The sequence below is a fragment of the Cebus imitator genome, unplaced genomic scaffold (assembly GCF_001604975.1).
Source record: "Cebus imitator isolate Cc_AM_T3 unplaced genomic scaffold, Cebus_imitator-1.0 Scaffold91, whole genome shotgun sequence".
Taxonomy (NCBI): domain Eukaryota; kingdom Metazoa; phylum Chordata; class Mammalia; order Primates; family Cebidae; genus Cebus; species Cebus imitator.
Window position 1 is genome coordinate 4,902,987 of NW_016107406.1, and position 5,726 is coordinate 4,908,712.

Consider the following 5,726-nt stretch of genomic DNA (forward strand, 5'->3'; position numbering starts at 1 on the left):
CTATGCTGAGAGTAAGCAGAGAGAGAGCCTGGAGGTAAGTAAAATGCTCCAGTCAGATTTAGCATGTTACTAAAATACAGAAAATGCTTTTGATAAAACATGTTCTGAGGCTATGTCCAAAAAAAGTATCCTATAATAATAGTTGTGATGAATATCCTCACTACAACATGAATTTGGGTCCAATAAACCCATTCCAAACCTCTTAATTATCTTTCTTACATCTAGTCTCAGTTCAAGATATTTCAGAAATTGACAGACATTTTTCAACTGGTTGAATTGGAGAAATTGTTTTTATTGACTGGACTGGTTTCCAGTAAGTCAGAAGAGTAAGGAAAAATCTGTCAAGGCAGGCCAAACAAATTCAACTGATTCTTACCCAATCTAACAGTAAATAAACCAACAATAATGATGTGCTCTTCACATAGCATATGTAAGTGCTGCTTGTGAAAGTTGAAATTGAATATCTCATGTTTTAATTAATGCTCAATGTTTCAATTAAATTTATGAGAACAGTAATACAGATTGAAAATCCCTAATCTGAAAATCTGAAACTTGAAGTGCTCCAAAATCCGAAACTTTTGTGGTGCCAACATGATGCCAGAAAGAGAAGATTTCACACATAAGTATTTAACACAAACTTTTGTTTCATGCAGAAAATTATTTTAAAATATTGTATAAAATAATCTTTAGGCTACATGTATAAGGTTACATAAAATATAAGTGAACTTAGTCTTTACACTTGAGTCCCATCCTCAAGCTATCTCATGATGCATCTGCAAATATTCCAAAATCCAAAAAAAAAATCAAAATCCAAAACACTTCTTGTCCTAAGCATTTAGAATAAGGAATACTCTATTTATAGTGTATAATCTATAGTCTATGGAACTGAAATAAAAACTTCCTAATTAAGCTATATCAATACCAATTTTAAATATCCATCTTGTTCATTCATATAAAAAGGAATGAATATGTTTTGATAAATTAGTAAACAGGGTAAATATTTAAGTGTAATAAATACCCAAGGGTGACAACACTAAACTGAGAGTTAGGAGGTATTAATTTCAGGATTGTTTTGGCTGCCTTAATAAAAACTAAATAAAAGTGGCTTGAGCAAGGTAGAATATTTATTTCTCTCTCATGTAAAGTTTGCATTGGTGGGTGGTTCAGGCAGGTGGTAAGGCCATCTTGCTTTGTAAGGCCATCCACGTTCCTTAGGTTCCTTCTGAATTGTTACTTGTTCATTCTCACAAGAATGGCAAAGCTGGTTTGCTCCTACCACACTCATGTCCACCAAACATCTTCATTCCAGCAGAGGAAGGGGGTAGAGAGTAAGCATTTTTCATTCAAGAACATGGCCCAAAAGGGCTACACATCAGTTCTACTCATTCATTGGCCAGAACTAAGTCACATGACAACATATGCTGCAAGGAAAACTGGGAAATGTAGTCTCTGGGAGAGCCGCCGCATACCTTCATGAAGACTAGATTGACTCTTTTCACAAAAGAAAAATGGGGAAAAATGGGTATTAGGGAAAATTATGAGTCTCATCAAATAAGATAGCTAAACTTTGGAAAGGACCTTAGTTTTCTCATCCAGGAATTAATTCTGTTGCCCAATTATATCATTTTTCTATGCCACAACATCACTCTTCAGCTTATTTGGAAGTTATTCCTGCTACCCAACATACCATTGACAATGCAGTTATTATCTTGTGGATTTGGAGAAACACCACCTGCCCTCAAATGCTACTCCACAATTTTGCTTTCATGGCTCCTGAAATTTCCATTTATTCTTTAAAGAAAAGCATAAATTTTAGGTTAGATTGATCCAGCTAGTAGGTTTCAAATCTGGTTTGATCTAACCTAAAATCTATATTTTATTCTTTATATAATAGAGTGGTACTAACTTCTTGTATGAGATTTGGGGATAAGGTATGTAAAGCACCTTTTAGTCTAGGAATTATTATATCTTCAGATAGTCCTTATTTAAATGCAGAACTATATATTATTAAATTAAGGTAATGTCTATAAAGTAGACTTAGGTAGTGCTTACTTCATCGAAAGTGCATTTTAGATATTGAGTTTTATGGGAACAGCAATTTTACTTAGTTCTCTGCCTTTACTATAACCTCCAAAGGCTTTACATTTATTTAGATTACAGGCTACTTCCAAATTTTCAAGCTCCCTTTTAATACCCTGTGTGCTTACCTTATTTTTTTAGTATATCACCCTGCCAGCAGCATGCTTTTTCCTCTCTCAGCAATTATTTTTTATATTTTAGAGAAGTTTTAGTTTGTAGATAAAATTAACTCAGATTACAGAATTCCCATATATTCCCTCACTGCTTCCTCATTAGTTTCCCCTATTATTAACATCTTGCATTAGTGTAATACATGTGTTACAATTGATAAGTCAATATTGATACATTTTTCTTAACTAAAACCTATATTTTACATTAGAGTTCACTCTTTATACATTCCATGGGCTTTGACAAGCATATAGTGGCATGTATCCACCATTACAAGATCATACAGAGTAGTCTCACTATCCTCCAAATTCCCTGCACTCCATTCATTTATCCCTCTTCCCTCCCCTGCAGTCCCTTGCCAACATTGATCTTTTTATTGTCTACATAGTTTTGCCTTTTCCAGAATGTCATAAAGCTTAAACATACACTACATAGCCATTTTAGAATGGTGTCTTTCACTTAGCAATATGTATTTAAAATTTCTCCATGTCTTTTTGTAGCTTGGTTGCTCATTTATTTTCACTGCTGAAGAATATTCCATTGTACATATGTAGCATAATCAGCTTTATGCATTTACCTTTTGAAGGGTATTTTGGTTCTTTCAAGTTTGGGCAATTATGAATAAAGCTGCTATAAACACCTATGTGCAGGTTTTTGTGTGGACAGAAGTTTTCATCTTATTTGGATAGATACCAAGGAGTGTAATTGCTGGATAATTATGATTAAGTGTTCATTTAATTTGGTAAGAAACTGCCAAGCTCAATTACAAAGTGGTGGTACTATTTTACATTCCCATCAGCAATGATGAAAATTCCTTTTTGCTCCATAAGAGCATTTCATGTTAATGTTTTGGATTTTAGCCATTCTAATATATTCATAAAGGTATCTCACTGTTGTTTTAATTTGTAATCCACTAATGACATATGATGCTGAACATCTTTTCATGTACTCATCTGCAGCTATATAACTTCTTTGGTGAGATTTCTGTTTAGATCTTTTGCCCATTTTTTTTTTCTTTTTTATTAAGTTTGTTGTTTTCTTATTGTAGAATTTTAAGGGTTCTTTGTATATGCTGAATACTAGTCCTTTATAAAATGTGTTCTTCAAAAATTTTCTGCAAATCTGTGGCTTGTCTTTTCATTGTCATAACATCTTTTGCAGAGCAGAAGTTTTTAATCTTAATTAAGTTCAACATGTTGATTTTCTTTCCTTCATGGATTGTACTTTGGGTATTGCATCTAAAGAGTCATCACCAAACCAAAGGTCACCTAGATTTCCTCCCATGCTGTCTTCTATGGGTTGCGGTTTTGCATTTATTAGCATGCTATTTTTTTTACCAGCCTTTTTGTATACACATACATAATCGATAGCATGTCTTATCGGTGGAAATTTATAGCAGAAATATCTCTGACTAACCTGCAGAAGCTACAATTTAATTATGGCATGAATTAATAAAGTTTAAACAAATTTACTACTCCAAATTTGTTTTCCTTTTTCAAAATTGTTTTGACTAGCCTAGTCTTTTGCATTTTAATACAAATTAGAATCAGTTTGCCAAGTATGACCAAAAAGCCTGCTGGAATTTTGGTTGAAATTGCACTGAACCTATAGATCAATTAGTGAGAATTGACACCTATGCTTCATGAGCAGGATTATCTCTCTATTTGATTAAGTATTTTTTGATTTCACTGAGCAAGACTTTGTAGTTTTTACTGTACAGAATTTTGTATTTTTATGCTATTGTAAGTGGTATTTTAAAAACATTTCTGATTATGCAGTTCAAGTATACAGTAATACAACTGATTTTTGTCTGTTGACCTTACTAAGCTTTCTTATTGGTTTAGTAGCTTTTTCATAGTTTTGGGGACTATAGACAATCATGTCATCTGCATTTAGAGACAATTTTATTTCTTCCTTTCCAATCTGTGGCTTTTTATTTCTTTTCCTTGTCTTACTGCACTTCCTAGAACTTCCTGTTCAGTGTTGAAAATGAATGATGAGAGTTGCCATGCTTGCCTTTTTCCTGATCTTAGTGGGAAAATATTCAGTCTTTCACTCTCTAGTATGATGTTATTAGCAGCAACATTTTATAATGCCTCTTTATCAGTTGGGGAAGTTCCTTTTTATTCCTGATTTGCTGAGAGTTTTCATCATGAATGCAAATGAAATTCCATTATATGCTTTTTCTGCCTCTATAGGATGAGCATGTGATTTTATTTTATTTTATTATATTTTGAGGCTGAGTCTCGCTCTTGTTGCCCTGGTTGGAGTGCAGTGGTGTGATCATGGCTCACTGCAGGCTCCCAGAATATCCTTTATTTGGAGGAGTCAGGGAAGTAGCATCCATGTTAAATATATTTGTGTGAACAGTCTAAGTTACTTCAATTGTTAAGATAGTTGTCTGGTAGCAGAATGTAAGAACCTGTGGTAACAGAAAAATTATATTTTAATGAAAAAGATTTTGGAAATCTAAAATTTTAGGTGTGTAGGTACCAAGAAAGGAAGGGCAGCTAGGGGACCCTTTACCCATCTCATAGGTCTGCCAAATTTGGCCTTAGTTTTTACAATATTTATAAATCACCTAATTTTTAGTTACAATTTATGTTCGTAGATTCATTGCCTTGATGAGATTCAGTTTCTTCCTAAAAGGGTATTACCATTACAACACATTTTATTACACATTTTATGGCTATCCATCAGCACCACATGACTCGTTCAAAATTAAAACTATATTTTTATGTGAGTTACATTTGGTGACACCTCAAACTAATTTTGAAGATTCACTGAGTATAATCAAGATGATAACAAATTTCCCCACATATTTTGTACATAAAAAATGTATTTATAGATATTAGTAAGACTATTTGGGAACACAAACTATAAGATTAAACAAACAGTTGTAATCTTTTCTTGTTGGTATTATCTGTTGTTTAATTTCAAACTAGAGTCTAAGATGACGTAGAAAATATGTTAGCTATTTCTTAGCGGCCGGGCGCGGTGGCTTACGCCTGTAATCCCAACACTTTGGGAGACCGAGACGGGTGGATCGCGAGGTCAAGAGATCGAGACCATCCTGGTCAACATGGTGAAACCCCTTCTCTACTAAAAATACAAAAAAAAATTAGCTGGGCATGGTGGCACACGCCTGTAGTCCCAGCTACTCGGGAGGCTGAGGCAGGAGAATTGCTTGAACCCAGGAGACGAAGGTTGCAGTGAGCCGAGATCGCGCCATTGCACCCCAGCCTGGGTAACAAGAGTGAAACTCTGTCTCAAAAAAAAAAAAAAAGAAAGAAAATATGTTACTATTTCTTAAAGTGAACTTACTAAAAATAAGGAATTTTAATGTAATTCCAAGATTAAAGAGTGACAAAATATCTTTTGTTTGTGATCTTTTCCCCTCATTCAAAATCATATGATTAAAAATAGGTGTGAAATTGCAAGCAATTAACATTTATATTATTTTTGAGACTCTTGTAGAG